Genomic DNA, 26,233 nt, shown 5'->3' on the forward strand with positions numbered 1-26,233 from the left:
CTTAGAGAGTCATTAGAAGGCCAAGTATCCAATCAGGTCATGCTAGACAACTGACCCCAGGGTTATAGGCATGGAGAGGGATTTGGGCAACTTCACAACCTGCAAGGAAGGACTTGAATGACTTACAAGCAGCACAAAAACTCTAAGACTGAAATACATTTTAATCTCCCATCATGTGGTATAATGCAGGAAGCTGCTTGAGGCGGGGGGGGGGGGGGGGTGGTGACAGGGCTTATTATCTTAGTCAGAGCTGGTGCGTTAGCAGGAGATTATTGCCGTGCATGTATTAGAAAAGGAAAAGGATTGCAGGGCCGGTGACGTAGGAGAGAAAGGAGGTTACGCAGCATGAACCAGAGAAGGGGAAAGAGCTACAGGCACAATGGAAGGAGCATGTGATGATCCTCGTGACTTGTAATGAAAGAGCTGGCATCCTCTTAAGCAGATCATTTGTGCAAAGTTGAAATTGTAGTAACTGTATCTCAGAAGAAACTATCAATGAACGTTCCTTGTGAAAAAAAAAACAAAACAAAACAAAACAAAACAACATTAATTTGTGAAATACATATTAGATTAGCACGTTTTACAGTATGCTAAGCATTTCTGTGTCATCCTATACTGTAGTTATTCATTTGGATGCACAGAAATTCCAATGCCCACTTCATATAAGGCTAAAGTCCTCAAAAGCAAGCTGACTCCATCACTTCTACTAGGGCTGAACCTGTGCCATTTTTTCAGAATCAATGCCTAAACGTGTTTCCAGAGCATCACAATAAAGTGTTGGCATTCTTACAAATGAAAAAGCACCCTCTTAAGATTTGCATGTGCGTGCAGCCTTTTAGGTAGATTTTATCTTCTAAATCTTTCATCCCTTGTGGTGGAACAAGAGAGAATTGTGCCACTTACTGTTCACTTAAAGCAACCACTGGAGTTAGAGAAGGTATTTAATACAGTTCACCAGTGTCAGCACCACATTTACACTATTACAAATCATATAAAAAGTCATAAGGTCGCAAATCTCTCAAGTTACGACAATCCCATCACTGTATGTACCTAAGGTAAGCAGTTGGTAGTTCAAGTCACTGATTTCCATTTACCAGACATATGAAAGGTGAGCAATTTTTTCCAAAAAACAATATTTGAACTATTAAATGTTTTGATCATAGTAATTCCAAGTGCTCTTTTGTCATTTAGTGAGGTAAAAATCGACTAAGAAATGGTGTTTCTTTTTTTTTTTAATTTGGAGTAAGCAATAGCAGCAAGATTCCTGTTTCTTCTATCAGGATTTCCTCACATATCTTCTTTCTTGGATTTTCAGATTTTTGCAGATTTATTTCCTTGTTTCTCTGATACATTCTCTGCTTTATTTTTCTCTGGGCTCAGCAAGCTCTGGGCTAAGTAAGACTTCTAGTCTGTCTTTTGTAAGGGTGGGTAATTATTTTAGTATACCCTTTTCCAGAACTTTGTTGTCATTTCTTGACTGCACTACACTTAACCACATAGACCATTACTTATATCTCATTTTATTACCAAAAACTGTTTGACTTTTTGCCCTGTTTCCCTGCTCTGTTGCTTCTGTTGCTGACATACCTTAACCCTACTTTACTATGAGACAGCTCTTGATGCTCTATATTCCTTGACTTTTACTGCTCTAGAGAACAGTTTTGGTACTACCATAATGTGACTTGCTGCCTGACTGCTGAACAACTGGTTTTATTGGATTCCATGTCTAACTCATCAGCTTTGGTGTTGTTTTGGAACCTGTGGAGAAAAGGTAGGAGAACAGGGTGGCAGGAAACAGATATAGCTAAGCAGGAGTAAGTATGGAAAAGACATCCAATAGAACATTTTGGCTAGTGCCACTATCAGATCTTCCCCTTAACTATGCTGCACTGTATTTTTGCAAAACTAGCTTCTTATCTATTAAAGATGAAGCTGAGAGTTTCAGTTCATTGGCCTAGTTACTTGCTAAAGTTATCTCCAGAGAAGCAGCGTTCCTAGCGACTTTAACAGCACCATTCCATCAGAGTTACTTTAAACCTTGGATATTTCACTTCATATTACCTTCATTATCAAGTTGCTTTTTTCAGCAGCTTTGAAATATTATATAACTTCAATCTCCTGTGTCCTTTTGAATACAAAAAATTACTATTAATTCTTTTGCAAATGTGAATCTAGGTTATGTCACTTCTTCCATATACTTTTGCTGAAGTTGATAGAAAATGCAGCAACAGTCTTTTCCAAATTTAAATTTAAGAACTTGTTTCAATTGTAATAGTATTCTATTGGCCTTTAGGCAGTATATCAACTGAGACAGACATATTAAAAAAAACATAGGATGCACTGAAACTGATAAAGTGCCGATATAGTCTTCTGGGCATTTTCAAATCTGCAGACTGAAATCGCTATGGAATTTAAACATGCATCAAAAAATACAAGATAATACTGAACTTTTTTTTTTTTAAGGCATTTTACAGAATCTAACTTCAGTTTAGTATTTCTTCTCACAAACAACTGAGAAGTTCCTCAGGTAGGAAAAATATACATTCAGCCAAGTAGTCTCTAATACATAGAATGACAGAATCATAGAATCATTGAATTTTTAAGGTTGGAAAATACCTCTAAGATAATCTAGTTCAACCCTCAGCCCATCACCACAATGTCCACGAACCAAGTACCACAACTACACATTTGAAATACATGATAAGATTTGGTTAAAGTTTGTAAATATACCTTCTGTACTCACATTAAAAAGCATTGTAATCCAGACAATTAAAAGAGTGCTGATAAAATAAGTTATTTAGGATAAGAAGTATCTTTAGCATCTAAGGGCTGCTAAATGAAAGTGACTTTGACTTCCTGGACAAAACTTCTTCAAGTTCTGTAGATATAAAAATGACATCTTATCTTTCTCTTTGCCTAGAGTTTAATTCACTGTTCAGTGCTGAATGAAATCAGTGGTCATTCTTCATTTAACATTTGGGAAACAAACCCAAGTTTCCAAAGTTTCACAATAAAGAGTAAGACCTGTAAACACAAAGGAATTTTGATTTCATTTCTGTCATGGAACTTAGCCAATAAATTGTCAGTTGTCCAAAGCAATTGATAATCCCTGCTTGACAATCAGTTCTAGTTGTTTTCACTTTCACTATCCGTGCATACAACTATGTCAAAATAAGCCAGTCTGGAATTAAATGGTATCATTACATACCCAATATGCAAATTTTATGTGACCAGAATGTGATTATGGTTTTACCTTTATTAGTTTTTCTTCTCTTATGGCCAACATCTTGCCAGGGTGCTTCATCTCAGAGGCTGAGTCTATATTCAAAAGATTTAACAGAGACATTTGAATCCAAAGCCTTTTCCTGACAAACTTGCTATTTTGACTGAAGATTTTCAGGATGTTCTGAAAAGATTAAAGTATCATCTTCAAAGTGATCCTCTTTAAATTAGCAAACTGGGGAAAGAGACAAGTTTGAGGCCGATGCAAGCCCAGAAACGATCTGGCATTGGCAATTTTGCTACTTGGGAAGAAGCTGCAAGTTAGAAGTTTGGTGTTTGTTACAAAACTATGCTAGTCAATATCCAACATTTGGCATCAGCAGCATTAATGGAGTTGTTTGACTGCTGAATATGCCTACTGTATACCATCACACAAGAGCATTTATGGAAAAGAGCAGGAAGCAAACATCAGAGCCTTGGCAGAGCCTTGGATACATCCTTCATTCCAAATATGATTCTGCTGATGATCAAAACAAGATTTCTTCCCAAAAGCACAAGGACATCTCATCCTAATTATTGCTGATCTGAGGAGAGTGCTACCAAGGTAAACAAGTCAATCACTTTGAACCTTGTTTCATCAATTGTGGCTGTGAAGCTAAACAGCTGCCTTTGGATAGCTCATACAATGACCTCCACCTTCTGTATACTAATCGGAAGACAAACATCTCTGGATGACAGTAGGGAAACTGAGGATAGCCTGAGGACTTCCAGAAAATAGGCATGCAATCCGGCTTTTATTAGCAAATGATGATACCTTTTTTGGGCTTTCAATCTCATGAGGTTAAGCTGATGACCTTCAGTTCTCTAGTGAAGGTACATTCCTTTGTCATACTCCGAGAAGCATTACCAAGGACAGAAAAATGAATAGGCTAGATGCAAGCATAAAACCTTGATAGTCTCTACTGGGAACAAGAAAATACTCTAACATGAAGAATGAAGTTAAAGATTCTATCAGACCAGCCTGACTCACTGAGGAATTGCAGACTGCTGAGTCTCGAACAAGAAAAACCAGACAGTTTAGTCCAATTGGTGGCACTTGGAATACGAATTCTGATCTGAAGAAGTACTGAAGAAGACAATAACTAGAAGCTGAGAGCAGATACTGGGGGAAGAGGTAATGAGTGCTTTCTCTCTATCCCCTTATAATCAACCTTAAACATCCACTATTAGACACTCCAAGCCAAAACACTGAACAAAGATGAATCTTTATCTTGCTGAGTACTGAACTCTTCATAATCTCTCTGCTTTTCCTAAGCTTGCCTGTCCAAGTATAATGATCTCAGTGTTGCCACAGACAGTCTGGAAACTGCCTGGTCATGAGGCACCACTATATCAGAATGATGAGCTCATGTTATGAACAATTTGAACTAATATTTCCAAAGTATAAATAGGAGGAAGATGCCAGATTGCTTTTACATAATGGGCAATCATATTTCTTTTTCCATAGATATGCAATTAAAGCATTCTTAAGTGCTTCCACCACCTTTTCTTTTTCATAGATACTGGTGAATAGTCAAAGGACAACAGACAACAGCCTTTTGCTTCCATACTTAAGCATGCTCGCAGCCATCCTATCATCCTTGGGGACATATCTTGTTGTAGCATTATTATATGTAAGATTTTTATTTCACAATTTTGATCATTGCATGAGGGTGAGGAGTCTTAAGGGAAAAGACCTTACTGAACTGCCAGGATCAACTTTCCTCACACAAAATGTTACCCCAAGATCTGTAATAGGGGTTAAAGATAGAAATGGCAGCACTCCACATATACATCTTTGCAGAAATATTTTTGTTGTTGTATGGGCCAATAAGGGATTGACTGTCCTTTGTCTTATCATTCTACCATGCATCTTTCATGTCCCAAAGAAGTGTCTGAGTCATATTACACACTTCTATAATGTTCCTGCTTCTTGAGCCCACAAGGGTCTTTGAGAAATTCAAGTAAGCTGTGCTTAACAAAGAGCCTGTTAGGTAGTCTCTTCATAATTTGAATTAGTTCATTTTGATGTCTGCTTTCAAAATGGCTAATTGCAGTTTTGGGCAAAACAAGTTGTCATGGTTTCATGATTTTTCATTATCGGTATTCCACATCATAACATCATGCAATGTACTGGGGGTTTGACTGCTGATGCTCAAGTTCCGGGTGCCTGTCCAGCGGAGAAGAGCAGCTACGTTTCCCCAGGGGGCTTTGCGGTCAGCGAGGAGATATAACTCCCGGCAAGGTCACCTGATGCTCTCTTCTCTGCCTGCGCTGCTTCGCTTGCGCTTCTCTGCCTGCGCTGCTTCGCTTGCGCTTCTCTGCCTGCGCTTCTCGCCTGCGCTTCTCTGCCTGCGCTTCTCATCTCAGCGTTGTGGTAAGGCCGATCCACCATCAATTTCACATTCTCTCTCCTTATAAAATTCTGTTGATACCATATTTAGTAAATTACTTTGTTTTACCTCAGATTGTTGCCACTGTTTTCAATTATTCGGGGTCCCTTATTTTCTTTTTTTTCCGGGGGCGCGGATCCGCGGATCCCTCCGCCCTCTAGTCACGGAACCGGCCGAACCAGCCCGTAAACCGTTGACACAAGTGAGGTTTCTTTAAGATGTGATGATTGTTTTTCTGCACACAGCTGTGCTGTGAGAGATGGAATAGAATTGTTGGTTTATGTAATGCATGGAATCTGTCCCCAGGGATGAGCCCTTCCACACAGACTTACTCAAGAGTTGTTGAGGTTGGAACAGAACTCTGGAGGTCATATTTTCCAACATCTTCACTCAAGCAGGGGCACCTAGAGTAGGTTGCCTAGGATCATGGCCAGATGCTGTTCGAGTATCTCCAGAGGAGATGGAGATTCCACAGCCTCTATAGACAACCAGTGCTAGTGCCCCAGGACCCTCACAGTAAAGAGGTGCATCCTGTTGTTTAGAAAGAATCTCCTGTGTTCCTGTCTGTGCCCATTGCCTCTTGTCCTGTAAACGGGCACCACTGAAAAGAACCTAGCTCCACTCTTATTGCATCTGTCCTTCAGGTATCTATATACACTAATGAGACGCCTTCTGAACCTTGTCTTTTCTAGGCTGAAAAGTCTCAGATCTCTCAGCCTTTCTTCAGAGGAGAGGTACTCCAGTTCCTTTATCACCTTTGTGGCTCTTTGCTGCTTGCAATCCAGTAGCTCTCTTGTACTAGAGAGCCTAGAATTGGATGTAGTACTACAAGTGTGGCCTCACTTGTAGGTTGAAGGAGAGAAAGATCACCTTCCTTGATGTGCTGGCAACACTCAGTCTAATGGAGCCCAGGTTACCACTAGCCCTCACCCTCTAGACCCAAAGTGCAGAGGGCAGAGCCAGGGGCAGTAGTGGAGCCCACTGGCAACACTAGTATGCAGTGAAGGAGTTGGACAGAGGCCAGGTGCCATCTGAGGGTTTATGCCAGGACCACAAGGAGACTGGGCTAGGAACAGGACTGGAAAGGGGTACAGTTGCCCAGAGGTGGCATGGTCCATGAGGAGAAGGTTTTGGTTCTATTAGAGGATGATTAAGGTCTATTGCTGCCCCTGGGGCTTCTTCAAGGAAGGCTGGAATAATGGTTTGTATTAATTTTAATGAGTGTGAATATACCTTTGGTTTCCTGTAAACAAGGTAAAACATACAATGTATGTTGTCCTATTTTTCTATTTTCTACCATAGATTGCAGTGAGATCTGTAATGAAAGATGCTCAGTCGTGAAGGATCTGCCAAAATAGTTCTATCAGTCAGACAAGAAAAATACTAAAGTTTTCACTCACTCTTTTGATGATGGCTGAAATGGCTCCACTGCCTCTTCACTCTAACATGATTTTTAATAAAGTAACCCTGGGAAAAAGAAAAAATCCTATGGTAAAGGTTCATAATTTACTGTCTCCCGTAGTCTGACTTAGTCATCAGAGCACACAGACACCCAAGAAGATGCCGTTTCACAAAAAAGCAGCAACAGCCATAGTAGGTATTCTGCTGAATAGGAAGCCTTAACCTGTAGGCTTAACAGCACAAATCAGTTTTTTGACACTGCACAATAAATGGGAAATAAGCATTTGCCTCTACCACACCTACAAGACAGCTCACAGCTCACTACTGCCAAGAACGAATCTTCCATACACACCTATATAAGTGCAAATGTCAGCCCTTCTGCTTAACTGGAGATCACACTGCTAGTGAAAAAAATATATATATACAGATTTGAACCAGCTCTACAAATGAAGGTCTAGCACAACACAAACCGAAATAAACAAAAACCTGACTCAACGGCAGTTACAGTAACTTGCCCTCAAGCATAACAAGCATAACTATCTTAATACACAAAAATAACTTAATAACTATCTCAGTTATACAACACTTCAACAGTTCTGAGAGAAATGCGTGAACACTAGCTAGAATTTCTCATTCTTGGATGAATCAGAGGGCTGCAATTAATAGTGTGGGCCCTCAAAAATAGGTATAAAGCATATTAGGATATATTTTTGTATCTAGCTGTTGAAAAAGTAACGTTTTTAAGAGTCTCCATGAAATGTAACATCCTTGCAAGCACAACCATCAAACATAATTTCTGTTTGCTTACGACAATATTTTCATTAAGCTTTCATTCTAAGCTTGGTTGATTGCATCCAATCCAGCAATTCCTATTGATTTTAAGGGCTCTGCAGAAAGTGATCAGTGATCTAATACGTTCTACCTCTTCTGTTCACATTTATTTGAAGTCCAAAATAGATTTTCAGAGCAACATCTTCCCTCCTCATACATTCATTATGTTCAAGTCACTACTACTTTTCACTGAAAACATATACAGTTATGACACTGAGAAGGTATCACATTGTAATACAAATCTTCATTTCCATTAAAGGCCATATTAAAAATTATATTGATTTCTCAATGCTGGATTCTAAGCTGTGATTACAGGCAAAGTTTTCAGTTTTATTCTGAAAATTGCTTCTGTGAGTGGAAGATGATTGCTTCTTTTGAAGTAGTTCTGAAACTTCAGAACTGATCTTCAATAAACTCAACAAAATAGTTCAGTTTCCCTTCCTGTCACAATGTTATCAACAGCACAATAAGACCAAGGAAAAAGTCTGATGATCTCTATCTACTGGCTGAAAATCTTAACAAAGATCATTCTCTTACACTCACAAGCAAACTGCTGGTAGTCTGAACAACAGCAGACCAGCATAGCACTCAACCAGTGAATTCATATGACACATGCCATGATGCTCTCTACATAAACTGAACTGATATGCTCTGAGGATACAATTACACTTATGATCCTAAAATACATAACCTTGGAGAGAGTTCCTATTAAGGAAAGACAGAAAAATGAGTAATCAACAATTTGGCTGGCACAATTACATCATTTTAGTTTGCAGCCTCCACCAAACATTCCTACAACTAGCTTTAGCATGCATCTGAGATTCATATATGTCTAAAAAGTACTTTTTTTTTAAACAGATGATGTGAGCTCATCCTAACAGGTAACAAGAAGCACTAGAACTATGTTTTGCAAAAATGAGAAGGCATTTATAGAACAGTAAATCACAAAATCTCTTTCCCCAAGGTTTGCTTGAGATTTTTTATTTTTATTTTTAAACTTATGGCCAAGTCAGGTTTGTACTCAGACATATGGAATTGGAGAAATCATTTGTTTCTTTTCTAGAGTATAAGCATGCACTAAAGGCATACTCTGAATGAACCATGGGGAAAGAGATTACCTTAGTGCTAAAAGAAATGGCACTCTGTTTGACCAAGAGTTTCTTTTACTGGAAACAGGGAAGAAGAAGAGATGGAATTGTTGCTTCCCATCCTATGGCAGGTGGCAATCAATTATTTAGAAGAGGTCAAGCAATAGTTCATATGCAAATATGTCAATTTTGGATGAAAAGCAGCACAGGACTCATCTCCAAAGTCATGCTCATAACTCAAAGGCCTTACTGAGCCAGTTTCCATCACCCACAGTTGAAGCTTATGGCCTAAAGAGCACTTTCTCTCCTGCCTCCCATCCTAGCAAGTCTGGATACTGACAGAAGGTATATGATATTTCTCATATCTCTTTCAACAATGGTAGTTTTGGAAGAGAACTGAGCATGTCCATATGCAATAGAAATGGCATATGTGCTGAAGTCACAGGGTGCCTGTCTCATAACAGTAGTTGACATTTCCACCTGGGGACTTTCAAATCACTCTATAATCGTTAATGAAATTACTTATCCAACATCACATACAGACCTCATACTATGCTATACTCAATTTACTGATTCACACAGAATTGTGATACGGGCAACAGTTCATAGAAGACGTCATTAAAAGCCAGTTTGTGCTGTGGTACGTATCAGATTTTGGAAATATTCCATCTCAGTTTCATGAAAATTTCTCCCTTAACATTCTGATGGCAGTTTTTTGTTTGTTTGTTTCCCTAGATTTGAACTGTCTCACAGAAGTTTTCTGCCTGTTCACTTCTTTCTATTGAGAAGAATATTTAAGATGCTTAAACCAGTTTTGACCCTTTCAAATTTAAACCTTATTTCCCAACTGGTGACACATTTTAAAAAGGTTTGGTGTTTTTTGTTTGTTTTTTTTTCCTCATGCTGATTTAGACCACATGAGTTGCTCCTTCAGTATGGCTGCTCAGACCTGAAGAGTTTTTCAAAAATGTGTGAGGCAGTCTTAAGCAGGATAAAAGAACTATAATAGGATAACTTCTCAGAAATCAATAAACAAACATTCAATAATGTAATGTCTGGCACTCAGCTTTTCTCTACCAGGTGAAAAACTTCTCAGTAATTGAATTTACCTCAGATCCTTTAGGAATGCTGATGATCCATGAAGGTGCCTGAAATTAAAAATTGGAGTATGATTCTAAGTAATTTTATTTAATATGCAATAGAAAACTATCACTGAAAGTCTTGTGTCAGGGGTTCTTCATCTTCTTATCTAAAAGGATTGTGCTGAATTTTCACTTGATTCAGCAGTCATCCATGTTTTTATTGCAGAAGCCTCCCAAATACCTGGTGAAAGCATCACTGACACAATGAAGTGTCACATAGAAAAAGTGGTGCTGCACACTAAAGGAAATCCAGGTTGGGGTATGTCCCCTGTGCAAAAATCTCAGGCCAATTCTCTTTTGCTGCATCAATGCTTTCAACTCTATTACAGCATGAGATTGAAAAGGAGAACCCTGCTCTTTAACTCCTGGCCTTACAGCTGAAATGGAGGTGGAAAAAAAAGTAAATATTTTAAAATATTTTGTATTTTGATATTTCAAGATTTTTTTTATTTATTTTTTTTTTCCCTAAGGAGTAATTACTTGCAGGTAGGAAACCAAGAAATGAACCTGGTAGGATTGTACAATTAAGCTTTGTCCAGTGGACATAATCTATGCTTTTGTTTGCTAGAAAATGCAGTTTTGCAATGCTTCTCTTGTTTTCTCTCTGTTTTTGGATGTCTGCTTTGTATGTTATGCTTCCAGAAAACTACTTCAGCTAAGATATGTATTACTGTTATTACCCTGCTGAAAAAGAGGCACCGCAGGTGTCTATCAGGCAGTACACATTGGCAGAACCGCATCAAAGAAAAGAGCATCATACCGTTGTATTAGCTAAGACTTTTATCCCCATAAGCGTGTTTCACAACTCTGTATACCTTTGGCATACATAAGGAGAGCTGTTTGAGAGAGTTGTTCTGTGAAATCTGAAATGCTTTTTGCTGGAGGCAGGAGGGATAATAAACAACCACCCCGCTGCAGCCAGGAGAAGGAAGGGTGGGCACTGCACAGGGAGCAGCAGCAATCCAGTGCACGGGTTCCTCCTGCAGACACGTTCTCAAGTTCAGCTGCTCACACGGGATGCACGTGACCACTGTATTTTAACAGGAGAGTCGAACAAAACTAACAAGGAACAAAAATGAATCTGATGTTTTTAGAAATGAAGTCATGGCCTACTTTTACTTCCTGACCTCAGGCAAATGATTGACATTGGAGCAGACTGTGACCTGTTTAGACTGGTTTAGTGTGTCAACTGCCACCTGGTTTTATGTCATTGAACATGTAACGAGGCTCACTAAATGAGGCAGAGCTAACCTAAAAAACAGCATCAGTCTTCACTTATATTTTTAGGTTGATTTCTTCTCAAATAAATTTAAATACCAACCTGAGTCCTTTGCTGTGGAAGTCTACAAGCCTTCCTGTGCTATCAGGAGAGATTAAGGATTCTAGCCAGCAACACAGTGTCACTTTATTTGACGTTGGGTTTTTTTTCTGTTTTCTTCTTTTTTTCTTTTTGACCAGGTCTCTTGTTTTGATCTGAAGACCCACAGAGAAACAGCATGCCAAAAACAGAAGTTTCTGTGTCTTCAGGAAGGAAGAAATACCAGCTTTTCTGAAATGCAAGAAGGGAGAAGCCACATGCCAGCCCCAGCAAGTGGTCAATGCGAGTGTTCTCCAGCAGCAAGTTAACACTATTTTTATTAAAAGAATTGAGTCCACGTGAGGCAACGGGGACCCTGCAGCATGTTTTTCCTAATGGTGACCAGCACAGTTACATCTGATAGCTCTGCCCCAGCCTGCTCCAACCTACATTTCTGGGTGCCCTGCTTGGGCTCTCAGGTAGCCATTACCTATGTCAGACTACCTACACCGTCCACTGGAAGCTGAATACTTGCTACCTTTTCTTCTCCACCATCTGCAACGAAGTACTGACCGTGTCACATGCAGATAGGCTTTTGGTAGCCCTGGCCTATGGGCTCTGCCTTTGATCAAGGAAGCCAGTGATGGACAAGACTGTGCCAGAAGAAAGCATCTTGAAACTGCACAAAACCCAAAGAGAAGCGTAATGGTGTGACTGAAAGGCCACAGCAAAGCTTAATGCTTGTCTTGCTCTCACAGAGACATATTCTTGCTCCTAATAAGCTCACGTTAGAAGCAAGTTCTGTGTCAGCTGAAGCTTAACCCTTTTACATTTTTCCCTGACTGGGCACTTCTTAAAAAAGGATAATGATTTAGTCTCATTTTCTATGTTATTGCAGCACTGGAAAGTCTTGGATCAGACTTTCGGATGTTCAGTCAACTTCTGGGTTTGCTGCAAAGCAATGGCTTTAGGCAGCACCTGGGTTTTGAAAAACATGCAGACACTTTCTGTGAGTTATTAAAACTGCAGTGCTGGGCTTAAACTCGCTGACCTACTTTAAGCTGCCTTTGAGTGGCTGAATTTCAGACTTATCTTCATTTTATCTGAATGTTAAATATTGCTTGGTTTTCAGAATTATTGTGCACGGCTCCATCTGTAGTAAATCTCTTCTCGACGTAGGTGGTTTCCCGTCTTTAATTTCCGTTACTAATTGTAGTCATTCCTAATGCAGACAAAAAGCAGTGTTCCAGGCTACAATGTCATCCATGCATGCTGTCATCCCTGAGAGGCTTTCAGACATCTGTGGCTTTATGCAGTTAAGTACTTCTACATCTAAATATATTAAAATAAGTATATGCAAAATAAGAATAACAGCAAAGTTTTTTTTGTTGTTGTTGTTCTTGTTGTTGTTGTTTTTTTTCCTTTAAAATCCCACCAGCTGACAGCCTATCTAGGCATTCATTCAATTTGCAGCAATGGATCAAGCACATGGGGAAAGAGCAGCCACCGAGAGTATTACACAATAGGGCTGTCAAGTTGCCGAGAGAGATGCAAACCTTCGACTACTTCACATTCGCAGGCTTTGTCAGTTCATTTCAGTTGCAAAGTGCAGCCCCAGTACTTCATTCCTGATGGGCAGATGCTCTGGCCTGCAAAGCATGCCAACTGTTAACACAAGATTTTCTTGCAAGGAATTTTCATGCTCCTCTGCAGACATAGTTGTGTAGACTTAAGTTTCACCAGCATGAAAAAGAACAGCAGTTTCAGGCACTGACACGCTTCCTTTGTAGGGCACATTTCTGTTTGTGACTTGCTTGATTCATGGTGTCGTTGGGCTTCCTCCATGACTGATGACACTGGTGACTGTATTGCCATTTCCCTACACCCAGCACCAACCCCCCCTCACTCTTGAAGAGAGAGGGCTATAAGGCCTTTGATCATGAAGTATCAGCTGGTGCACTGTCTCCTATATTTTGTGAGTGTCCTATTCCAAATTTCTCCATGGCAGCTCTAGCAGCTGTCATGCTTCCATAGGCTATCATCTCAGCTCTTCAGTAGTTCATAGAGTTGGGCATGGTAGAGATGCCATGCTAGTTGTGTTATTTGATTTTTCTTCCTATCAGCACCTATCAGCTGATTCAGCTGGCTGTGAGACTTAGTCAAGACATTTGTGAAAAAGAGTTACACTCAGCAGGGCCGCTTTTCTGAAGCCCCATTCACACCTTTTTGAACAACCCCAAATTGCCCAAATTGCAAGATCTGGCCTCCAGAGTCTTTTCCTGCAGTGCCACACAGCGATCTTCTTGCTCCCAGGAGAGGAGGGCACGTTGTTGACTGCAGCACATTCTCACAGTGGACACCTGTTTGTTTTTTAAGGCTGCACCATGTCTGACCTGGTCAAAGCAGCAGCATGACCCAGCTGGAGCTGTGTACTGGTACATTCGGTGCCAGGGCATGAGGGTGTGAAATGGCTTGACATAATCCGAGTGAGTCCAAAATAAATTCCACATGCTCTTGCCAGAGTTGACAGAACTTGGATCAGGAAGCACAAGACTACTTGTTACTAGTCACGAAACACAACAGATATGCTGCACATTTTTAAAAAACACATTCAAAAGGCAGGTTTTAAAAGTCCCTTTTCTTCATCTTGGCTCACATGGTTTCTTCTCCTGCCTTAGAACTTAAAAATGATGTCAGTGGAATGTGCATGTCCTACAAGAACATTTCATCTATCTCCCAGTGCACTCGGACACCACCACCAAATGCACTGCTGGTGCCTTGCAGCAGGAAAAGTGCTGCAACCATCCACCTGACAGCCATTACCTGCCACAGCCCTGCAGTTGCCCAGGCCAGGCCTGTCCCACCAGCCCCTATGGAGCTCCTGCAGTCATCAGGCTGATGCAGCAGGCTGAGATCTGGCCGTGTGATGCTTCAGGATGTAGCTGTTGGAGCCTGGCTGCTAGATAGTGTAGTCTATACCCCAAACAACTTGTCACAATGGCTTTGATTGTATGTATTCTTAAATGAACCATTTCACAGAAGAAAATACTGGAAATTTAGCGACAGCAATGACTTAGCCAGGTGTTCAACTTGACAAGACCAACACTCTACCTCAACAGTGCCAGCTCCTGTGCTTCCATCTAGACTTGAAGAAGTATTCAGAGAGGGGTAAGGCACTGGCACAGGCTGCCCAGAGAAGCGGTACATGCCTCATCCCTGGAGGTGTTCAAGGCCAGGTTGGATGGGGTCCTGAGCAGCCTGATCTAGAGCGGTTGGCAACCCTGCTCATGGCAGGGGGTTGGAGCTCAATAATCTCTAAGATCCCTTCCAAACTAGGCCATTCTATGGCTCTATGATTCTATGTTAAGTGAAGTTAATGTTATTCTCAGTTGAAATTCCTCTCCTAGTAAAACTCCTCATTGTCTCCAGTGTCTTAGCTAAAAAAGGGCTCTTCATGGCACAGCTGTAGTTTTACACCAAATTCAAACCATTCCTTCACAGAAGCCTCATTTTTATTTTTTATTTTTAATTAAGAGCATTTAAAAAAGCTTCTTCAGAGACCTCAAGATTTGAAAACTGCATAGGTTGTGAATGCTCACCCAGTGCCCCTACAAGCACATACTTTCTCAGAAAGGTTGCATGGAAAAGAGGGCTGAATGGACTGAGCCAAGCAGACTGATGTATACAGTGTAATGCACATGATGATGTATACGATGCAAATTATATATGATTAAATGTACTGAATTTAAATACATGGATTCAAAACCCTCCTTTCACAAGGGACCACTGCATATCCCTGGAACAATGCAGACTTCAGGTGCGTTCAGGCTTTAAAATCTGCCCATGCCCAGCTACACACAAGCACTAAGAAACAGCTTATAAGCATGTCTGAGACCCAAATTTCATAGCCTTCATAGTGGCAGTATGGCCTTATGCCTACTTCTTTAGTTTTTGTTGATAAGAATCGATGACAACCGAGTATATTGAATCATTTCTTGCTTACAGCACCATGCTTTACTTCAGTATAAAAATATAAGACAGAGAAGGCTTAATGCTAAGCATGCTTTCCTCTATTTGAGGCAGTAACAGCTGGCATTAAAATCTGCAGAAGGAATTCAGAATAACATCGTACATTAAAAAAAAAAAAAAGAGAGAGAGAGAGAATTATAAAAGAGATTGAGATTCACAAGCATGGCTGAATTTGGAGTTGTCATGGTACCAGTGCTACTATGTGTGAATCATGGTAACATTAGATCACACTGAACAGCAGCAGCAGTTTTGCCTGCACACAAAGTGACAAAACCTTGGAACAAATTATCTCATGCCTTTAAGGAACTCAGCTTTCACTCCAAATTGGCAGCCTGGATTCAAAGTTTAAAGAGCAGCAAGATTTTGGATAAGTTGGTAATTTTGTGCAAGTTAGGCCTAACTTTACGCCACAATGGTGTAAGAGAGTTACAACTCTGCAACCTGTGGATAAAGTCAGAACCATGAGAACCACCACAGCTCTTCTCATAGCATCAGTCCTCACACAACAGAACCCTGACTGTAATCAATGCTTTTATTACCACGAGGCCTTTTGTACTCTGAAGAGAACCACGTTACCATAGCATGGATAATGCATCACTATCCTATTAAGCATATTTTGCAAAACTTTGCTTGAATATGTAGGGTAAGCTTTGCTCCCTTTATTGCAATGCTCCTAATAATAGTGTGCAGCCAAGTGTAAAAGATCTTCTGTCTTCTCAATTAACAGACTATTAAGCTTTCCCCTAAGAGTAATAAACTCCTGTAATCTGGCAGGGACAGCAGTCCACAGATGCAATTTTTCTCCCCCAAGTGCAGCACTGTGTTTCCAGATCTGTGTAGGTTGTTCTAAACAGATTTTGCTGAGGAGAAACATAGAAGATATATTTACATTAACTAGTGTGTTAAACAGGTGAAAAGTCATCTGGAATACAATTAAATCTAAATTGTTTCAAAATATTTCCTCTCATCAAGTATTCCTGCATCTTTTACTCATAGAACATGAATACTCATTAGAGACTGTCCCTCTACATCTTACATTTTCCACTTGGGGCCATAGGGATTCTGAGCATCCCTGGAAAATGTGTAAGAAACCTGTGAGAGACAGCTGGTAAAAGCACTTTTTTTTTGTTAAGATGGTTAATTTCACTGAATTAATATAATACCTGATGAACAACATGCAATTTACCCTAATTTGTATAGGATCATGGAATCATTAAGACTGGAAAAGACCATTAAGATCATCTAGTCCCAACCATCACACCTAAATGCAATCTAAAGGCCAGAAGGGGTTCTTAGGTCAGTTAAGAAAGAACAAAGAATTTTTTCCTGAAATATATGGCCTGAAGACCTGAAGAAAAACCATCTTCCCCCTTTTCTCTGTTTGTTGTAGTGAACAACGAGGCTCATCTTCTACTTGTAGCTGCTTGGCTCTTCTGTATGTGAGCAGATGCAGTGAGCACACTGTACTATAGAAGGAAAGAAGGCGTGTATAGGTCCATTCACAAGTTATATAGATGCTAAAGTCATCTACTTCATCAGGCTCTGTGTAAAACCATGGTTGGCTTGAAAACCTGCCAACAACTGTGTCAGCTGCATTTTGTCATTTTCTTGTTCCTTGCAACCAGAAATTATGAAAATTCCCCAAAATTCACTGGTAGAAAGTCTCATTACATTTTTTTTTCTTCCATTTGCAGCAATAAGATGGCAGTGTCAGCACTAAGTAAAAGCTAGCCTTGGGTTACAGTGCAGGGACCACCCACACACCAGACGACACATCTCTGCTAGCTAAAAGCAGCATAAACAAAGGGAGCACTCAGGGACTTGGAGTCAGCTTACTTCATGTAGCCTTTCCTGATTTTACCTCGCTACTGCTCATTTTTCAGATCCAGATGACATTCACTTCTCTGCTAAACTCTCAAGGCCAGTCTATATAATAGTGCATAGCAGTACGCACTGCTCTGCCTGGCTATCTGTGCAAATACCTAAATACTCTAGCTGTGAGTTGGCCTGGGCACCAGAAGCATTTCCAAGAACACTAGACCTTTTATCCAATGGTGCACAAATACCGCAATACATATTTTAGAATTATTTATGTATTAAAGAAAGTTTTTTGTTCTCCTCTCTCAACAATCCTCAGTTTTTTTCCCCACGTTTATGCCTGAGTTCACTGGATGTTTATTCAAGGGATTACTGGGGAACCCAACAGTGAAAGGCCCCTTTTCAAATCACCTCCATGGCACAGACTATAGATAAGCATTCTTGTTTCAATTAACATACAACATCCCTCCTCTAGAAATAAGGAATGCCAATACTTGGGTAGTGAATTTACCATTTAAATGAATCTTTCTCCTTCTTTATTTGTACTTTATTTACAATTTACCAAATTTCAGAAGATATTGAAAGTTGAGAATGAGCTGAGAATGAACTCCTGAGAATCGTCTCAGCATCACCTGTAAACAGTGTTTCTTGACAAGCTCCAAGGCAAGGTCAGTTATTTTGTAGTTCCACGTATGCATATTTTCCCCTCTTCCCCTTCCACCTTCTCTTTTCTTCCGTTGCCTTCAAAAATCACCCACAAGTCCTGCCATATGCCCTTTCTCACCAGTTCAACCTGCTTCTCCTTTGCCCTCCTCTCCCTGACAGCCACTTCAGATGGGAAGTCATCTTTCTCCAGTGTCAGGGATAAAATCCACCCCACGCAGAGGAACTGGTGCCAGGTCCACTTCAGTCTTCCAAAGAATTTCACCTCAGATGACTTCCCCCCTCCTCCTCTGAACTCACTCCTTTCACAATACTTTTCAACAATGACCTCAGCCAGATTCCTTCGCTACTGCTAACTTGTACCAGCACTTAATGTACTTTATATGCTTCCAATGTTGTTTCTGAGTTTGTAATAGGCTGTGAATTCCTTGAAGCATGTCTCGTTATATTTTGCATAGCTCCAATCACTCTGTATTTAATAAATAATGGCCAGTCTACAAGAATGCTCACTGTATGCCCCTGCTGTTTTAAATATCAGCCCTTGCATTGTCAGCTTCCTTCTTTTTTCCTTTGTCTACATGAGTCATTGTACCAGTCTTCTGCATGTGTTGTATGGACACATGCTCACTCACATTGCTCTCCACAGAAAGAAACACTGAAGTAATTCTGTGTGCTGAAATTCCTTATTTAGCAAATAAATGCAAGCATTTTGGATTAGCTGAGACACAGCCAAATTCAGAGATTTTCTTCTTTTTTATTATTCCTAGGAAAGTTTCCCCTCTCTACGTTATCAGAAAGCACAAAAGCACTGGCTGTGTTATTTAACAAAACCTATTCTAGACAGAAGGCCCCATGTTTAACATGCCCTTCTGTAGATATAAGAAATGTATGGCAGATAATAAACAAACAGCGTGCTAAAAATACACTGAAATCTTGAGCACTGGAACTAAGCCTAAGTGAAAGAGCTTTATGCTGGGGAAAACACAGTAAGGTGTAGCCCAGCTGAGAAAAAACAGACATCAAGCTCCCACAAGCTGATATAATCACAATAGGGCTCTTTCACTGCTGCAAGGTCTTATTTGCTTGTCCAAGCCTATTAGGGGTTATATCTGCAATGCAGCCACATGCTTGGGGTCAGCTTCCTTGGGTTTCAGGTAAAAATCACTGCTGCTACCCTGCTTCCACCTCAGTTACTCTCTCGGTTACTGAACATTTTCTTTATCCTCACTAGCTTTTAAACTTGCTCATTTAGTGCTTTGTAATTGAGTTATATTTCCAAAATATTTTTCTTGCCTGCACATTTTAACCTACTTTTACTCCAGGATCCCGGGTGAGATGACCAAAGCAAGGGAAGGGTTGCAGAATGCAGTTTAAATAAGTGCTGCAGAGACAGGAAGCAAAAGAGACAGGAGCTGTGGAGTTTGCCTTGTGCTCTGTGATCCTTCACTTGCAAAGACATTTCTGACAGGTTACCAGAGCACTGCACTTCCATCATATCTAGGGATTTTCCCAACCAAAAAGAATCTTCACATTTAGGTATTCTGTGCAATAGGGCCAAATCACAAGCTGTGCATTCTAGCACAACAAAACTTGATATAGGGCAATTGATATCCTCCTGTTTATCTTAGGTCCACGTACAAATGATATTCCACTAGCACTAAACTCTCCCTAAAATAAGGAAACGTCTTTTTAGGCCTGCTTAACAGAGAACTCTCGACATGACCATATGTCCACATGAAGTCTAATGAAAACCTACAGCCAACCACAACACAAACCTGTGAGTTGTGTATCAGTTTGGTGCCTGTCCCTCCTCTCCTGGTGAGGATGGTGGCAGGTAATGCTGCCAGTCGTGACAGGGTGCTAACTCAGCCTGATTTACATTATTCCTTCTCTTTATTTCCCAGTACTGTAGCAAGAACTACCCAGTGACTCTTGCTCATGGCAGAAAGATTGCAGTGATGGCTGCTGACCTTGAGAAAAGAGTGATGTAGCAGCTGTAATTTCTGCTTCGGAAAAAGAAAACAGTAAATAGGGATTTTGGCTTTTACAGGAGCTGTATCTTTTTGACTCTAACATCCTTGCTCGGAAGCTATGGCAAGGCATCCTGGTACCACATCACTTATCCTGCCTGCAGCTCCATTTTACCCTGGACTTTTTCAGCAAGCCCAACCCCAGCATCATTCCCTCAAGGCTCACGATGCTACCATCTACTCAGCTGGCACTATGGACACTCCACCATGCCAAGCAGCAGTAACCAGCAGAACTCATCTATTGTGGCCCCTTCTTGCTGCCTCATTTACCCCCTGCCAGATCCCAGATGAGACCTACCACAACAGGAATTTGCATGCTATCTAAAAAAGACATAGAAGATCTTTCCAAATGTTCCTTCTTTGACCAAGATACTGCTCTAATTGTCTCCTGGTCCTGACAGCTTTCTTGACAGAAGTTGAGGCTTATTTCTTCACTACCTTCTGATTGGGATACTCACTCCAGGGACTGGATTTATCCCCACAAGTGCCATTCTTGTTCATCCAATTCTTTTCCTCGTGGCTCCCAGTCCAGAAAAATCTATCAGTGCACCAAGCAGAGGAAGTGAGTAAACTCCAAATGGTGAGCACAACTGCTCAGAGATAAAAGGGCTCTACTCTGCCCTGTAGATGCAGATGTTGCTACACTAGTTAAGAGTTTGACCTCGTACACTGAATCCTCTCGTTTCCTGCAAAGCATGGTGCACGTTGCAGGTAGTCACATCCCACATCAAAACAAACAGCTCCAGAGCAATCATGTTTGCTTTGGGCTAACTGGACATATGCTCAGAGAGTGGCACCCGGCACAGCTTTGCCTTTTATGCAGGGTAACATGAAGATAATAGATGTCTGGAAGCCAGCTGCTACTTTTGCAGCCTATGCTGTGTTTGTACTGCCAAAAATCTCTGTATCCCCTTGATCCAAACTGAGAGATACTAGAACTGACCTAGGCAGAAATGTATACAGCACTCGGTATCCCACATCATTCCAATGGCAGCAGCATGCAGCTGGGTCAGAGGAGGCTTCTGTTCCAAGCAGGAGGTTCCTGGTCTTGTTCAGGAGACATTTTGCATGCAGAGCTGTGGCACATTACAGACATAGTTTGAAATCAAACAGGGGACGATGAGCAGTCTTTTTCTAGCATAAGCACAGCATCAGTGTTTATGTAAGAAGAAAAACAAAGATGACAAGGAGATGGCAATAATGCCTTTCTCACCAAAGTGAATGAAGTTTTTAAGTGCTAAGCAGATGTGGGAGAACAATAATGAAAAAAATCCATGGAAGTCACTGGATATAAAAAGAAAAGTCATCTATTTATGTAACTGGGATTTATCCTTAGACCTTTGATGAAAGCTTGAAAGATTCAGCACAATAGCTGCTGCCTGCTTCTAGACCATTATTCCTTTTGCTTTTAAATTAATGACTGCAAACCTATGCCATGAAGAAATCTGGGATGGCTCTTGGGCTGTTCACATTTTTCAGCGGAGGATTTCAGTGCCTTCTTGATCCCTTAGCAGCTGCCAAGGCTTTGTGAGCAGCGAGTGGCCGCCAGCAGCCTGCAGCTCTCTGCGTCACCTCTCGTACACACGGCAGCACCTGGCCCACGGGGAGCAACCACTGCCTGCACCGCTACTGTGTCCTCTGGGAAGCAGGTGGTGGCACAGCACGGGAGCAGGCCACAGGCAGCCAGCTAGACTGTGCTGAGGACACGTTCAAAGAAAAATAACAACTGACTCCCTCTTTCTCCTTCTTCATAGCCCTACTCTCTCTTATTCCATCCTCGTACCTTTTATTCTGTGCCACTTTTAAACTCTTAAATCCCAACATTTCGGGTGGAAAAAAATAAAAAGTGTTGTCACTTGCACTTTGTTTCTTTCTGCCACAGTAAGCAGCGCTCTAAAGGAAAGATACTGGGGGTAGATGTTGTTACAGGTCATCACCTCTCTTAGTGCACAGGAATTACACAATGCCTTGGGCGGATGCTGTCAGTAGGAGAGAGCAGGATGCAATACTCAGCATAGTTATACTGTAGTACCTTAGACAAATGCATATTTCAAAGCAGGTTTTTGTCTAAAAATATATATGCTTTTTCCCCTTGCCTTTTCTGCCATTCATAAGTGATGACTGGGCGACTGGATAGTTTAAAAATAAGATGAAAGGACTGAAAATAGTAGGGAAGAGGAAGGGAAAAAATAGCACGAAAGTTAACATTTGCTAGTATGAGTGAAAGAACTACTACATGCAGGGATTAGCTAAACTAATTTCTTTCAGAGTTTCAAGCCTACTTTCAGACCAACCAAACAGCCTTTTGTTGTATTTCTGTACAACAAAATATAAGACAAAACCAAATTTGTGTTTTCTACCAGGAAGTAAGTAAAAAGCTTCCATATGTTTTAAGATGTAAGCAGTGAAACTGGACTACAGATAGTTTATTACCTATGGCACGAATAGATACATGAGGCTTTTGTTTCCTAGATTTATCAAATTCTTGCTTCAGATGCTGATTAGAATTTCCTCCCTGCAACCACAGGGTTGGGGTGTGGGATTTGAACTTAAAAGGCCCGTGGGAATAACATCGTTAAAGCTTGCTAACCTCTTTCCTCTCCTTCTTCCCCTTCTCCTTGCATTAACAGTGGCCCACGAGATAAACAGTCACTGCTTTGCCACAGCACACACACACAGGATAATCTGTAGACACATTCAAGCACAGCAAGTGAAGCAACGAAGACTTCCTGTGTGCCCAAAGGCAAATCACATGCAGAGCTAACTGTAAGGCATGTGAAACTCACACAGATTTCTTAAAAGAAAACAAGGGTTATTTTTTTCTTCAGAGGCAAATATGAATAAAATATTTTGGGGAAAAAAAAGTTGCAATATTCTAATGGCCAAAGTATTGGCGGAACTACCTTCCTTCAGAAACTCTTGGGAAAGCTTCTCCCAAGTTACGGCATATGACTGGCCAAGCACCAGAACAAGCAGCTCCAAAACAGCTTCACCTCTTACTGTCCTCCTTGGTACTGCCAGTGAGACTTAAATGTGGGTTCCAGTCTGGCAGAGTTTGTAAAACAATGGTATTTTGCTGGCATTACAACAAAGGTATAGACAAAGAAGTGATGGCAACAGAATGGAGGTGTCAGTGTCCCAGTGGCGACCGACTGTTTTGCAGTTTCCCCTGGGAATCTGTCCTCAAAGGAGAAGGGAGCAGAACAGAGCTGGCAGATCTTTAAGGACACTTTCCTTAGGGCAAAAGAGCTCTCATCCTCAGGTGCACGATGTCACAAAAGGAAGGCAAGACGCTGGTATGGCTAAACTGCAACTTGCTGGTCAAACTGGAGAGCCCAGAGAAAACACACAGGCAGTGGAAGCAGGGACAGGTGACCTGGGAGAAGTATAGTGATGTTGCTAAACTGTATAGGGATGGGATCAGGAAGATCAAGGCCCAACAGGAACTGGACTTGACAAGAGGTGCAAAGAAGAATAAGAAGGGCTTCTATAGGTACATCAACCAGAAAAGGAAAGTCCAGGAGGCCATACCCCCAGAGTGAGCAACACAGACAGGTCGGTAACAACAGACAAAGAGAAGGCTGAAATATCAACAACTTTTCTGCCTCAGTCTTCAATAGTAACTGTTCTACACACAGTCCTCGAGTGGATGGTTAAGAAGGTGGGAACTGGGGGTGTAGTGCCCCTTTTGCTGTAAGTGATGATCAGGTTCACGGCCACCTGAGGAACCTGAACATCCGTAAGTGTACAGATCTTGACGAAATGCATCCTAGAGTCCTGAAGGAACTGGGTGACATAGTCGTCAAACCAATCTTGATGATATTTGAAAAGTTATGGTGACCAGGTGAGATCCCCCAAAAAAGGCAATAACACAATCATTTTTAAGAAAGGTGGAAAAGATGACCCACAGAACTACTTACCTGTCAGCATCACCCATGAAGCAGTGAAGTGCATGGAACAGATACTCCTGAAAGCTATACCAAGGCAAATGAAAGAGAGGGAGGTGATATGGAATAACCAACATGGCTTCACCAAGAGCAGGTCCTACCTGACCAATCTAGTGGCCTTCTATGATGGCATAACTATGTCAGTGTACAAGTGAAGAACCACTGATGTCATCTGTCTGGACTTTAGTTAAGGTCTTTGACATACAACCCAACAACATCCTTCTTTCCCAAATTGGAAAGATGTGGATTTGATGGGTAAACTGTTTGATGGATGAGGAACTGGTTGAGATCATACTCAGAAATGGCTCAAGGTCCAGACAGAGATCAGTGACAAGTGATGTCCCTCAGGGGTTGGTACTGGCACCAGTGCTCTTTAACGTCTTCATCAATTATATCAACAGTGGGATCGAGTGCACTCTCAGTAAGCTAGTGGATGATACCAAGCTCTGTGGTGTGGCTGACATGGCCGAGGGACAGGATTCGATCCAGAGAGACTAAGACAGGCTCATGCCCAGGTGAATCTCCTGAGATTCAACAAATTCAAGGCAAGGTCTTGCACCTGGGTTGTGGCAACCCCTGCTATCTGTTCAAGCTTGGCAATGTAAAGGTGGAGCACTGCCCTGCTGAAAAGGTCTTGGGGGTACTGGTGGATGGGAAGCTGTACAGCAGTGTGCTCTCACAGCCTGGAAAGCCAACTGTATCCTAGGCTTCATCAAAAGAGGCATGGCCAGCAGATCAAGGGAGGTGATCCTGCCCCTCTGCTCTGTGCTGGTGAAACCTCACCTGGAGTACTGTATCTGGATGTGGAGTTCTCAGTACAGGAGAGACACAGACCTGTTGGAATGCATCCAGATGAGGGGCCACAAAAATGCTCCAAAGGATAGAACACCTTTATGAGGTCAGGCTGAGAGAGCCGGGGCTGTTCAGCCTTGAGAAGGTTCTGAGGTGACCTGATAATGACCTCTAAGAATCTAAAGGAGGGGCTGTTGTGATAGGACAAGGGGAAATGGTTTCAAACTAAAAGAGAGGAGATTTAGATTGGGCATAAAGAAGAAGTTTTTTACAATAAGGTTAGTAAGGCACTGGAACAGGTTGCTCAGAGAGCTGGTGGATGCCCCGTCCTCAGAAACATACAAGGTCAGGCTGGACAGGGCTCTGAGCAACCCAATCTAGTTGTAAGGTTCCCTGTTCATTGCCGAGGAGTTGGACTAACGAGCCTTTAAAGGTCCTTTCCAACTCAAGTAATTCTATGATTCTACGATAAGTTCTAAGTTACCTTTGAGGTCGGAACAGAAATTTTCAGTTTCTTAGCATGCAAAGGCGTAACTAAAAAACTAACACCAGCTTCAGTAAAGGCTGGGGTGATAGAGCCCCATCTAGCTTAGAGAGTAGGACGGGGAGCTATTTCTCCATGTCTCCAGAGGAAGAGATGCACCAAAAGCACATGCTGAGTTTAATTGCGGTAAAAGTGGCAGGCATCACACTTATCTAAAGGGCACAGCAGCAAGCCAATAATGTTTGTTTTGCATTCAGTTAAATTCTGAATAAGTTAATCAGAAAAGTAATCTGGAAAAAGTGAAAAATCTCTTTATTCGTTAAGAGGAAGCAGCCCTTAAAAAGCAAAAGCAAAAGTCGGCTGTGTGAGCTCAGATCAGCATATGCTCCTTCATTAGCTGCATTGAAATTTACCAGCAGAGAGGATTTTTATGCCCCGAGTCTGTGCCATGCTCCCTCTCAGACACTCTGATAATCAAAAGAAAAAAAATCCTATTGACAATTATCACCTGCATGTCTTAGCCACTGCTCAAGGCGCATACTGAGTCCCTACAGACATTCCCACAGGTGCGTTACACATCTCTAACGTGCTGAGCAGCGCTATACAGAAAAATATTTTCATAGTATTCTTCAATTTCAAAAATCCCATGTTTCTTGATAATGTTTAAGGTCAATCAAGAACAATTTGCTTCACTTTTATTTGTAAATGTCTATTTGTATTACCACCACAAAAGCTTTTTCTGCTGATACAGGCTTCCACAACACAGAGGCCTGCATATGATCTACCGTCTGAGTCATAGAATCATAGAATCACCAAGCTTGGAAAAGACCTCCAAAATTGTCCAGTTCAACCATCCACCTACCACCAATATGTCGCCCTCTAAACTATGTCCTTTAGTATCACATCGACATGTTTCCTGAACACTTCCAGGGACAGTAAGATAACCACCACCTTGTTCAGCCCATTTCAGTTCCTGGCCACTCTTTTAGACAAGAAATTTTTCCTAATATCCAATCTGAATCTTCCCTGGCACAACTTGAGACTATTCCTTCTAGTT

At 41.2% G+C, this 26,233-nt stretch overlaps 2 long non-coding RNA genes across 3 annotated transcripts; both read right to left on the minus strand.

Annotated features, from left to right (window-relative positions):
• Nucleotides 1-222: 222 nt before the first annotated feature.
• On the minus strand, nucleotides 223-12,775 carry LOC116217400. Its single transcript, XR_004161886.1, has 4 exons — nucleotides 10,084-12,775; nucleotides 7,055-7,121; nucleotides 3,254-3,318; nucleotides 223-505 (listed from the first exon to the last, which is right to left on the minus strand). It is a non-coding gene; the product is annotated as an uncharacterized LOC116217400 (long non-coding RNA).
• A 2,843-nt stretch (nucleotides 12,776-15,618) lies between these two features.
• LOC116217405 lies at nucleotides 15,619-24,935 on the minus strand. 2 transcript variants are annotated; one of them, XR_004161891.1, is made up of 4 exons: nucleotides 23,874-24,935; nucleotides 20,897-21,029; nucleotides 20,412-20,491; nucleotides 15,619-19,926 (listed from the first exon to the last, which is right to left on the minus strand). It is a non-coding gene; the product is annotated as an uncharacterized LOC116217405 (long non-coding RNA). The 2 variants fall into 2 exon arrangements; XR_004161890.1 differs by having other exon boundaries at nucleotides 15,619-20,491.
• Between the last annotated feature and the right edge of the window lie 1,298 nt (nucleotides 24,936-26,233).

Source organism: Meleagris gallopavo, chromosome 1 (genome assembly GCF_000146605.3).
Source record: "Meleagris gallopavo isolate NT-WF06-2002-E0010 breed Aviagen turkey brand Nicholas breeding stock chromosome 1, Turkey_5.1, whole genome shotgun sequence".
Classification (NCBI taxonomy): domain Eukaryota; kingdom Metazoa; phylum Chordata; class Aves; order Galliformes; family Phasianidae; genus Meleagris; species Meleagris gallopavo.